At 40.9% G+C, this 12,974-nt stretch overlaps 1 long non-coding RNA gene across 1 annotated transcript in view; it reads right to left on the bottom strand.

The window, feature by feature from the left end:
• The window catches only part of LOC147575759 (uncharacterized), a 32,945-nt gene that overhangs the window by 15,859 nt on the left and 4,112 nt on the right, over window positions 1-12,974 (bottom strand). The window contains exon 2 of the long non-coding RNA XR_015241961.1: window positions 7,276-7,353. This is a non-coding gene — a long non-coding RNA (uncharacterized LOC147575759). The remainder of the gene's footprint in view (window positions 1-7,275; window positions 7,354-12,974) is intronic.

Genomic DNA, 12,974 nt, shown 5'->3' with positions numbered 1-12,974 from the left:
TTTTTTAACATGATCCAATTCCTTCCTGTGGTCATTCATTTTAGATACGTCTGTACAACTTCCTAGAGTCTCCGTATAGTTCAGTTTTCCACTCGCTGGGGGTCTTGTCCTTTTTTTATTTCTATTGATTCCACTTCATTTATTGTCTCTCTGCTGAAAAATAATGCCAACATAACGATTCATCCATTAGGTTCACGCCTCCCATCTGCAAATGTTGGATTTCCAAGAAAACACTGGTGAAATGTAAGTAGAGAACACAAAATAATAATACTTGACTTTCATGGAAGACAGAGAGAGAGAGAGAGAGAGAGAGAGAGAGAGAGAGGGAGAGAGGAACAGAAACAGAGACAGAGACAGAGAGAGAGAAATAGATATTTATGTCTATGGGAATTCCCAGGCAGAGACCAATCTGAATTGCCTGTGGTGAGGGATAGAGGCAAGGACATACGCCCTGGAGTCACAGTCTTCTTTCTATGCTAGTGCCTTCAACTGATATGCGCATCAGAAACACAAAGAGGGGGGCACCCGGGTGGCACAGCTGGTTGGGCGACGGACTCTTGATTTCAGCTCAGTTCCTGATCTCACAGTTTGTGGGTTTAAGCCCCATGTCAGGCTCAAAGCTCACAGCCTACTTGGGATTCTTGCACTCTCTCTTTCTGTCTCTAAATAAATAAATACACTTAAAAAACACAAAGATATACCAAGAGCAGTTATTATCAGGAGTGAAGACTTTTATAGGTTCCTGCATACCATTTTTACGCAGGCATCAACTTTTATTTATTTATTTTTTTTAATTTTTTTTTTCAACGTTTTTTATTTATTTTTGGGACAGAGAGAGACAGAGCATGAACGGGCGAGGGGCAGAGAGAGAGGGAGACACAGAATCGGAAACAGGCTCCAGGCTCTGAGCCATCAGCCCAGAGCCCGACGCGGGGCTCGAACTCACGGACCGCGAGATCGTGACCTGGTTGAAGTCGGACGCTTAACCGACGCCCCTCAACTTTTAAAAGCCTACAGTGAGTTACTGATTCAGGGCTAGCGTTAAGTCATAGTACCACAGGGGGGTAGGCAGGACTGTCCCCGCCAAAGTGCTTACATTCTATGCCCAGCACTTATAAATATATTACCTTTCACGGAAAAAGGGATCCTACAGATGTGATAAAGTTAAGGAGGGCACAGAGAGGGCATTCTGCACTATCCAGGTGAGCCCAGGGTAATCACAAAGGGTTTTAAATGATAGAACAGAGGGGCGCCTGGCTGCCTCAGTCGGTTGAACTTCCGACTTCTGATTTGGGCTCAGGTCATGATCTCAGGGTTCGTGAGATGGAGGTCCATGCTGGGCCGTGCGCTGACAGGGTGGAGCCTGCTTGGGATTCTTTTTCTCTCTTGTTCTGCTCCTCCCCAACTTGCACACAGTCTCTCTCTCTCTCTCTCTCTCTCTCTCTCTCAAAATAAACAAACATAAAAAAAATGGGCAAAAAGGTTCAGAGTGATGTGTTTCCCGGCTTCAAGGGCAGAAGACAGGCCGAGGAAGGTGGGAAGTCCCAGGAAGCTGGAAAAGGCAAGAAACAGATTCCTCCCTAGAGCCTTCAGAAAGAACACAGCCCTGCCTAAACTTTGATTTTAGCTTAGTGTGACTCATTGTGGATTACTAATTTCTAGAACAATAAGATAATAACTATTATTTATATTTTTAGGCCACCGGGTTTGTGGTAATTTGTTACAGGAAAGTGCTACACCACACCTTTGTCCTCCCCGGTGAATTACGATGGTTATTGCGGCCTTACCTCCCAAGTCCCAACCCCTCTGCCTGGTCTCCCACAGCCTCTGCCATCTGACTCTACTTCTCTGTAAGAGCCTCAGCACTATTTGTTTCTTCCAGTCAAACTGACGCCATTACTATCCCTCTAAAACCTCCAGAACACAACACGGGAACACACACACACATACACACCCATGCACACACACCATTCCAGAATAGTCAATTTCCTTCTCTCCACACATCCGCATAACCGAATTCGACCAATTTTTCCAGCCTCATAGTCATTTGATATTTGATAGCACAATGTACGTGAGGGGATAAGACACACATCTTATTTTTCTCTTGCAACTCCTTTGCTACAGAGCTAGATAAATAATCAAACTAAAACAAAACAAAACAAAAAACACCGGTTGCCTTAATCATTCTGACCATGCTGAGCTGTCAAACTTTGGTACTCAGTTCCTCGTTGAGGAACTCAGATCCTATTAAATTGTTACAATTTCAAGTGTTAGAAAGCGAAGTATTGTGGTTCCCAAATTTATCAGGTCACAAAACTAAGTACTGTATATGGTGTCTAAAGAGATTTGATTTTTGTGTATGATTCTGAGTCCCGGGTGGTGGGTTTCTGGCTGACGGTAGACCTATACCCAACATGGCCGTGGTGTTGGCTTGGTATCGTGGAAATCCAAAGTCATGCACCAATTCTGTACAGGCTGTGTTACCAAAAATATTTGTTCTCTGTTCTGTCTGAGTTGATTGCACCAGCTTGGCTAGCTCCCTAAAGTTGACTGGTAATCCCAGGCTCGTTTAGTGTTGCAAAACATCACCGACTAATTTTACTTCTATAAGTAGCACTTTCCTTATTCGGAATGATGTTTTTTTGAATATACTGCCCAGCTGGAGTTTCTCTCTCTGTCTCTGTTTCTGTTTCCTTCTCTCTCTCTGTCTGTCTCTCTCTCTCCCTGTCTTCCATGCAAGTCAAGTATGATTGTTTTGTGTTCTCTACTTACATCTCACCAGTGTTTTCTTGGAAATCCAACATTTGTAGATAGGAGGCATGAACCTAATAGGTGAATCCTTATATTAGCATTACTTTCCAGCAGACTGAAATAGATGAAGAGGAATCAATAACAACACTCTCCCTGCTGACTACCGCAGAACTATTACAGTAACCACTTCCTGCCTGTGACTTGCAGAGCCTCTTTGCCCAACTTCAGCCATCACCATTTGGGATCCTACTGTCTCTTAAAGGGAAAGTAACTTGCCATCAATTTGCTTCTTACAATGGAAGGAAACTTGGGCTTGGTTAGATCACGCACTTTCCCAAAGCGTACACAAAGGGAGCCAGATTTTAGTTAAAACGATTCTGACCTCTTTAGAAGACACCAGATGTAGCAGTTGATTCAAAACAAGTCCTGTGTTTTAAAAGGGGAGGGGGTGGAAAGAAAGTGAGAAAATGAGCCATCCGACCATAGGAAGATGGCATGAGTCAAAGGCATCTCATTTATTCATTAACTGGGGACAGCAGAGCTCTCAGGGACAGCAGAGCGAATATGTCCGCGTCATTGGTTTTGAGGGTGGAAGGAAGGGGCAATTTGGGGGTTCCAGAGATTTACAAGGAATTTTATTAAGCCTCTTGCTCATAAGGTGACAGAAACTCAGTTCAAACTGGAATCAAGAAACTCAGTTCAAATTGGGTGGCTCCGTGGGTTGAGCATCTGACTCTTGATTTTGGCTCAGGTCACGATCTCACAGGCATGAGCCTGCTTGGAATTCTCTCTCTCGCTCTCCCTCTGCCCCCCCTCGCTGTGTACCCACTCACTCTCTCTGTCTCAATAAAAACAAACAAACAAACAAACAAGGTTTAAGAAAAATAATTTTCAAAAGATTTATTGGGTATATTAGTCTAAAAAATCAAGGGTAGGACTGATCAGATACACCTGAATATAGACACTCGAAGGATAGCACTGAAAAGTATCTCTGCTGCTCGTCTCTGCTTCCTTATTAGGTGGCTTCATTCTCAAGCGGGCTCTCTCCTCATGCTGACAAAATGGCCTCTCACTGAAAACTAGTTGCCCTTGTTCCTGTCTTTACAGTTCCGCAGCCCTAGTGCAAAGAGAGCTTCTCTTTGTCAAAAGTTCCAGTGACGTTCTAGGATTTGGTCCCACTGAACGAGCGTGCCTCCTGTGTCGATATCAGAACCGCTCACTATATGCAGGGAGTGAAATAAGCTTATTTCATTTATTATTACTTTTCACGCTGGGTCATCCTGAATCTTAGCTGAGGCCAATTGAGGGTAGAAAGCAGGCAACTGTATCTGGGCCTGTTCGGCCAAGAGGGATCAGAGGTTCAGGTGCCCTGGCAGTCCTGGGCTCAGTCCTTCCCAAATCTCTTTCTCTCCTTCCTAGATACACATTCTAATTACAGTTTTTAGCGTCCCTAACAGTGGGATGTATCCATGTGACTGAGTTTTAGCTAATGGAATGTGAAAAGTAGTTATGTATCCCTTGTTAAGCCCATCAAAACCTCCCAGACCCAATGTTGGAGACCATGAATATAAGATGGCGGGGACACAAAATGGGAGGTATCTGGGTCCCTACGTCTTTACCACTGGGAAGAAAGCTGCCCACCAAACAGCTAGCTTAGTGTGGATACTCCCTCTTTATGTTGTTTTTTAAATTCTCTCCTTTTAAAATTGAGACATATTTGACACACATTAGTTGTGTACATTAGTTCAGGTGTACAACATGATTGGGTGTTAGTATATATTGCAAAATGATCACCACAGGGAGTCTAGTTAGCATCCATGACCACGGATAGTTGCACATGTTTTTCTTATGATGGGAGCTTTTTAAGATTTACGCACTTAGCAACTTTCAAATATAGAAAGCTGTATTACTAATTAGAGTCACCACACTATACAGGACATCCTCGGGACTTCCAGGTTTCTGACTGGATGTCTGAATCTTTTGACCACCTTCACCCGTTTCACCTACCTCCGCTCATCACCTCTGGAAACCGCCAATCGGTTCTTGTATTTGTGAATTCATTTTTTTTTTTTGTTCGCTTGCTTCCTTTTCTGATTCCACATGTAAGTAAAATCATATGGTATTTGTCCTTCTTTGTCTGATTTTTCACTTAACACAATACTCTCAATGTCATCCACATTGTCACAAATGGCAAGATTTCTTTCCTTTTTATGGCTGAATCATATTTCAGTGTGTGTGTGTGTGTGTGTGTGTGTGCGTGTGTGTATGTGTGTACATACACATATATACACATATACTGCATTTTCCTTGTATGTTCATCCACCAGTGGACACGTAGGCTGTTTCTATGGCTTTGTTATTATAAGTAATGCTGCAATAAATGTGGGTGTGTATGTATCTTTTAGAGTTAGTGCTTTTGTTTTCTTTGGATAAATGTCAAAAAGCAGTATTGCTGACTGATATAGTAATCTATTTTTAGTTTTTTGAGGAATCACCATACTGTTTCCACAGTGGCTGTACTAGGCCTCCCTTTTCTCCACATCCTCACCAATTCTTGTTATTTCTTGTCGTTTTGATAACAGTTATTCTAACAGGTGTTAGGTGATAGCTCCTTGTGGTTTTGATTTCTAATTTCCTGATAATTAGTGGTGTTGAGCACCTTTCATGTCTCTGTTGGCCACCTGTACATCTTCTTTGGAAAAATGTTTGCTCATATCTTCTGCCCATTTTTTAAATCAGATCGCTTATTTTTTTTTCTTTTGCTACTGTTTTGAGTTCTTTATATATTTTGGATATTAACCCCTTATCAGATGTATCATTTGCAAATATTTTCCCTTATTTGGCAGGTTGCCTTCTCATTTTGTTGATGGTTTTCTCTGCTGTGCAGAAGCGTTTTAGTTGGAGGCAGTCCCATGAATTTATTTTTGCTTTTGTTGCCTTTGCTTTTGGTATCAAATCCAAAAAAAAAAAAAAAAAAAAAAATCATCACTAAGACTGATGTCAAGGAGGTAACTGCCTATCTTCATTTTAGGAGTTTTATGGTTTCAGTTCTATGCAGGTCTCTAATCCATTTTGAGTTAATTTTTGTATATGGCATAAGTTAGGGGTCTACTTTATACCCGTGGCTGTCCAGTTTTCCCAACACCTTTTACTGAAGAGACTCTTCTTCCCCCATTGTATATTCTTGGCTCCTTCGTTATAAATTAATTGACTCTCTATTCTGTTCCTTTGATCTATGTGTCTGTTTTTATGCCAATACCATACTGTCTTGATGGTTACAGCTTCATAATATAATTTGAAATCAGGAAGCATGATGCTTCTGCCTTCGTTTTCTTTCTTAAGATCCCTTTGGCTATTTGGGGTCTTTTGTGGTTCCATACAAATTTTAGGATTATTCCATTTCTGTGAGAAATGCCATTGGAATTTTGATGAGAATGGCATTGAATCTGCAGATTGCTTTAGGTAGATCGCATTTTAATAATATCAATTCTTCTAATCTATGAACATGGAATATTTTTTCATTTATTTTTATCTTCTTCACTTTCATCAATATTTTATAGTTTTCAGTGGGCTTGATTTTAAATATTCCAGCAAAAAAAAAATTAGATGGAAGACTAGATAAAAATAAAGCATCAGAAATTTAATAAATTTTGGATCTTGGTGATGGGTACATAAAGGTTCATTTTATTAGTCTCTCCGCTTTGGAAATCTCTGAACTTTTCTATGATTAAAAAGTTTTCTTTGACAAAAAAGGTTTTTGGAAAGGTTTTTGGAAAGCTCTCAGAGCTTTCTGCTAGATTTGTTTTTTGTTTTTTGTTTGTTTTTTGTTTTTTTTTTTTTTTGAATCCATCTACATTCTCTGCCTAGATGACTTCAAGTATTCAATCATATCCTCAGCTTCTACTGTTTGATTCAATTCCTGCCTGGATTATCCTAAGTTTCTCAGCTTGTCTCTCTGTTTTCAATCTGTGTAATTTCTTTTCTGTGGCCAGAAAAATTTTTCCTAAGATGCAAATCATCTCATGCATGCATTCAATTCATCTGAAACATTGATCCGGATATATGATCACAGTCATATCAAGTCCATATATTTAGGTTTAATTTTCCATCCCCCAATTCACATTATAAGGCAATACTTGTGTGCCAGCTCCTGGAATACACAGTCTTGCTAATTATTGCATTTGGCGTGGCTGTTTCCAGCTTTCTGGACACTCATCTTTTCTTTGGATATAGCCTTTGTTTGGATCCCAAGAATTCTCTCTTATCCTGAGTACTACTCTCCTCGAGTCAAAATTCAGCCTAAATTCTTCCTAATACTTGTTTCTGACTCACTTTCCTTTTCCTCTGACTCCAGACATTTGAGTTCCTTTACCCTTCACACCCATTGTTCTTTATTCTTTTGGGGGTCATTAAAATTATTTCCTTTTAGTCTTGACATGACTTTTTATTCCCAAGTCCAGAAAATTTCAAGTTATGCTGTTATGCTACTATATATGTGGTTATATGTGGTTAGCAATATGTTTACTTATCTGTCTTCCCCACGACATGAACCAGTTTCCTCGAGGTCGGGAGATGGGCTTTCCTCTCTCCTATCTTCAGGGTCCTGGCACAGGAGGAAGAGTTAATTAGATGAATACCTTTCATAAGTATTCAGACACAGTCAGCACAGATCTACTTGTCAGATCTCTAAAAACTTGGTGAAATATATCTAGTGGAAAAAATAATGAAGCCTTAATATGGTTACATTAGGGTCCAGTTAAGTCGTGGTACTTATTTCCCAGAATGCTTTTGTGTGCATTATCCCTTAGCACCTGGATTGTTATTCTGACAGTTCCTCTCCAAATATCATCCGTTTCTTCAACACTTAGCTCAAATGCACCTCGGTTCTTCCTTAATCACCCCAATTACAGATGATCTCTCCCACTTTTTTGAACTCTCCTTGCCCCTTGTACTACTTTTGTGATAATTTGCAACCTGTCAGTGAATCGAACATATGTCCTGGATTCCTGCAATTGGTGAACCCATTTTATTATCAACTCAAGATCGCAAACTCCTGGTGTAGCACACAGATCCATTTAATTTACTTTTGTACCCTGCGTCTGTCCAAACAGAGAGCATCAGTCTAGGGTAGTGATGACTAAACATTTGCCGGATAAATATCATCTAGACGGGCCATTGCAGCTATCACGCTGCGTCCAAATGACAAGCAGTGTTGAACTTGAAGACTGCTTCCATTAATTCTCATTCTTTCATTTTGTGAAGAAAATAATGTATTGTGACCGAGGGTTCTTCATCTCTTGAAAAGCCTATTTTATTTTCTCATGTAGGACTTCTGTCACAGTCAGTTGGGGATCCATTAACCAAAGTTTTATAGTCCAACTGGAGATTTAGACAATGTCTCCTTAATGCTTGGCAGTCTAACCGAAGGCGGAGTGTCTGATGAGTAGCTAAATGCCTTCCAATGTGCCTTACTGGTTTTCTAATGTTCATGCCAATGTTTTGGTGAATACACAGGCTTGGTGGACAGACCCAAGCTTCCATGAAGCTAGCTTTTACCTGGCTACTAAAAGCTAGAATGTTAGCTTGGGGAAGGGAAGACACAGTTGTCTAGATTAAGAACACACATTCTGGAGCTAGAGAGATTCTGCTGTGCCCCTTACTGGCTGTGTCACCATGGGCAAATGACAAATCTCTATGGGCTTCAAGTTTTTCATCTCTAAAATAGAAATAACCTTATACTCGTTTCGTGGAGTTTTGGTGAGGATTTAATGAGCTAGTTTAGGCAAAGAGCACTGTGTTCAAGTGCAATAATTATCTGCCATGATCTTAGTCAATTTTAGGCAGGACAGAGGGTTAAGAGTGAAAGTTAATGAATGTCTATCACATTCCAGCCTCTGCACCAGGCACATGCATAAATTACTTCATTTGAATTTTCATTTTCATTTCCTACAAGTTTTCATAAAAGTTATCCCCTTTAGGAATTAAAAGTTCTATGCTGTTGAAATTACATTTTTTTGAACAAAAGTGCTCTCTTCCATCGAAGGTTGCGTCCCTTTGGTATCCTCAACTGGCTTCCTGCTTGAGAAATAATATTTTCAATGAAAACAAATTTAAATCAGAATATGTTGGCACCGACATCAAAAGATTTCTTTCCCTTTCTGTAACTGCAATACACAAAGGAGAATTCTCTCTTAGGACAAAGGCACATGACTCATACCAGTTTCCCTTTCGAATTTCAAGATCAGTTCTCACGTGTATGGTATGTATTCACTTGTATTTAGAAATATTTTTCCTTAAAAGTTTCAAAGTTTTACAGCTTGGGGGATTTAAAAACTTGACAGACTGGGGCGCCTGGGTGGCGCAGTGGGTTAAGCGTCCGACTTCAGCCAGGTCACGATCTCGCGGTCCGTGAGTTCGAGCCCCGCGTCACGCTCTGGGCTGATGGCTCAGAGCCTGGAGCCTGTTTCCGATTCTGTGTCTCCCTCTCTCTCTGCCCCTCCCCCGTTCATGCTCTGTCTCTCTCTGTCCCAAAAATAAATAAACGTTAAAAAAAAAAAAATTAAAAAAAAAAAATTAAAAAAAAAAAAACAACTTGACAGACTTTGTCCGGCACCAGCAGAAGCCCTACTATACTAGAGATGAGTGTACGGCAGGAAAAAGGAACCAAAAGAAACAAAGTGTGACTCTTTTGTACAGGAAAGAAAGAGGAGTAGTGAGGCTGCTAATTGTTCCAAGCAGTTCGGTGTGGAAAACAGAAGGGAAATAGGAGGGCACTATCCTGTTCTGACAAACAACCCCCCTCATCAACGTAACAAGTGCAAACCACAGCACAGGATACTTTCATGAGGGTAACTAGCCTACATTAACCAACTTGTGTGTGTGTGTGTGTGTGTGTGTGTGTGTGTGTGTGTATGCACGTGTTAGAAATAAAACACAACTTTTCTTTCGGGAAAACCACAATGACTTAAATTCAATGACTTTGTTATTGATAGCGGTTTTCTAATTATTTTCAATTCAGAAAAACAGACAAAGAAGCATCAACAAAAACGGGCATGATTTTGTGGCAGGTGTTATACAAGGTTGAGGGTACAAAGTTGAATAAGACATAAGCATTACTCCATGAAAGCTTGCAGTCTGGGGGGTATGAGGGTCCTGTTCTCCCAGGGATAGAGGGATAATCATTTTCATAAAATATACAGAAAAATTTATATCCTAAAGATACATGCAAAATGCTCCATGACTACAGGGAAATCTTTTAGGGAAGGATTTGAAACTCCCCAATGACAGAAAAAGGTGTGCTATTCATCTTTGTATCTCCTATTGACGAATGCCTGCAAAATGGTCCTTGGACTAAAGTGGACTTTGGGAGTGAAGAAGGGCAAGTTAGAGGTTTAGGTGCTAAAGTTTAAGATTAAAGTAAGATGTGGGTGGGTCCTTCCACTTGGCCCTCTTCCCCATTGGTCCTTGTCAGCAAAATTGAATAAAAGTGCGACTGTATTAATCGCTTGATAACCATCTTGTCCACAGCTCTGTGAATACATGTTTTCAGCTCTATTTTAAAGAATAGGAGGGGTGCCCATCTGGCTCAGCTGATGGTGTGTGCGACTCTTGATCTCAGGGTTGTGAGTTCGAGCCCCATGTTGGGTGCAAAGATTACTTAAAAACAAAATCTTTTATAACAATCAAAGAATAGGAAAATGGGTCCCAGAGAAGGGAATAAAATGGTTATTAAGATCAGGCTTTCCATCACCTCCCACTCCTACAAACTTAATTTACTCTCCTTCCTGACTCCAACTACCACTGAACCATTACAGACCTTATATTAGAATCAACGCTCTTGTTGCCTCAGAGTGCATGTATACATGAACAGTTCAAGTAGAGTTCAATTTAGGTTTTTAAAAATTGAGATCTAATTGAAAGTAACATTGCATTAGTTTCAGGTGTCCCACAGCTCTGTGACATAATGATTTGATGTTTGCATACATTGTGAAATGGTCACACGGTAGATCCAGTTAATATCCATCACAACACATAGATACAATTTTTTTCTCTTGTGATGAGAACTTGTAAAATCTACTGTCCTGGTGACTTTAAAATATACAATACAGTATGATTGGGTAGAGCTGCCACACTGAATATTCCATCCCCGAAACTTATTTATTTTACAGCTGGAAGTTGACAACTTTTGACCACCTTTAGTTTAGCTTTGTTTCCAGTTCCAATAAGATTTTACTTTTTAATTTCTTATTAATTACTTTACTCTTTGATTTCTTATTTTTAACCTTATTTTTTTTTAAGTTTATTTATTTATTTTGAGAGAGAGAGAGTGCGCGCATGCGAGCGGGGAGGGGCAGAGGGAGAGGGAGAGAGAGGATCCCAGGTAGGCTCCATGCTGTCAGCGCAGAGCCCAATGCAGGGCCTGAGCTCACAAACCATGAGATCATGACCTGAGCCGAAATTAAGAGTCGGACGCTTAACCGACGGAGCCACCCAGGTGCCCCATTCTTATTTTTAACTCTGAAACGTTTAACTATAAACAGAACATAATATAATATGCACTCTCTGAGTTCAAATCTTTCTTCTTTCCAAACATATTCATTCATTGCTCTTTTAGCAAGTGTATGTGAGTGATAAACTCAGTCTTTGAGAATGTCTATAGCTTTCCTTCACTCTACGATAGATAGTTTGGATGGTATTGAAGTCATGGATCACATTTATTAGGTCCTCTCAAAATGAAAGTGGCCTTGCAAGTATCTTGACTCACTTCCTCAAGCATGAGGACAGCATTTCAAAACATTGGGGTCGGAGTGCTTATTTATGTAGGTATTTAAATTAATTTATAAACCACATTGTGTCCTTGCTGCATTGAGTCATTTACCTAAAACACTTGTTACAGTGTTCTGTCTCATGTTTTCTTTATTTTCTCCAACTCTGATGAGACTGACTCATGAACATTCATAAATGGAATGATTTGTTTTAGACACAAACAGTCCCCCCTGCTCCCCACTTAGCGAAATGTCAAAACAAAATTTCCAATTAAGTCTTTGTGAGAAGGGAGAATGATATGGCAGAAAGGACACCAGGCTGGGCCCAGGAAGGCACCTGTTCTGATATTTACAAGTCATGTCAACATCAACAAGTCATTTCCTGTCTCTGGATGCGAGTTCCTATGGCCGTGAGACAAGCAATTATGCTAAATGATTCTGTGTTATGTGTTTCTAAGTGGAGGTTAAAATCTAACAAATGTCAACTTCCGCAGTAAGGAAGAAGAATTGGAAAGTCCGCAGATCATGGTTCTGTGTACATTTTTATAGCAACTGGTCCTTGGTGTGTTCTCTGAGCTTAAGCTGCTGAGAGAAGATGCACAGCCTCCCTCTTGCTACACGTCCGTGTGCATTTGGGACAGGAAGCCTTCAGGAGCCTGGGCTGGTCAAGGTCTAAGGACTGAAGGGGCTTTAGATTCTATGCACTGCATCCAGCCAAGACTGGACCCACCTCAGAAGCACGAGTATGTGTTGGAGAAAATGGTGTATGTAAATGTGAACTGAAAGAGCTCTCCTGCCAAGTTCTGGAGCGCTCCGGGCTCAAGACTGCTTTGCTGTGGGATTCCACATGAATGAGTACTAAAGTGGAGGTGTGGAGCGGAAGGGAAGTGAGAGCCATCTAAAGGGCATGGCTGCCTAAAGGAATCAGCAAAGACCTATAACGAAGCCAGAATCAGCATGAAGCTTGATCAGACTTGTGTACGCCTCTCTTTATCTTGGCACCTGAGCTGGGAGCTGCTGGCAGTGGTGAAGGCAGCTTTCTGGCTACATCAATAGCTGTGGGATACAACAACGGCCACTCCAAGTGGCTGACCCTACCACAGCCTACGCTTCATTGGCTGCCTTGGCTTCCAAGGTCTCCAGCCTCGGGCACCAAGGGATACCTCTGACCTTATCCAGAGCGTAGCACATATTAACTTCAGATGATACCTCAACATATATAGGCAGCTTTTAAGACACCCAGAGTATTTGAGGGGATGGGCCAACTGTAAAGATGTGGATTTGCTACAAGCCAAGCCAGGAATGGCCGGGAGAGTAACTATTTGGGGTCATGATGTAAATGTCTTCTCATTTATTTTAACAAGCAGGTCCCCCCACCGGGATGTAAGGGTTACACTTCTGTGGTCTCCTGTAGTTATTTTTCAATCCACTGAGGTCAGTTCTATGTCCCTCTCAAATA

Source organism: Puma concolor, chromosome D2 (assembly GCF_028749965.1).
Source record: "Puma concolor isolate L17-30 chromosome D2, mPumCon1.1.hap2, whole genome shotgun sequence".
In the NCBI taxonomy this organism is placed as follows: domain Eukaryota; kingdom Metazoa; phylum Chordata; class Mammalia; order Carnivora; family Felidae; genus Puma; species Puma concolor.
The sequence above is the reverse complement of the archived record's forward strand: the minus strand, read 5'-3'. Positions and strand labels throughout refer to the sequence as shown.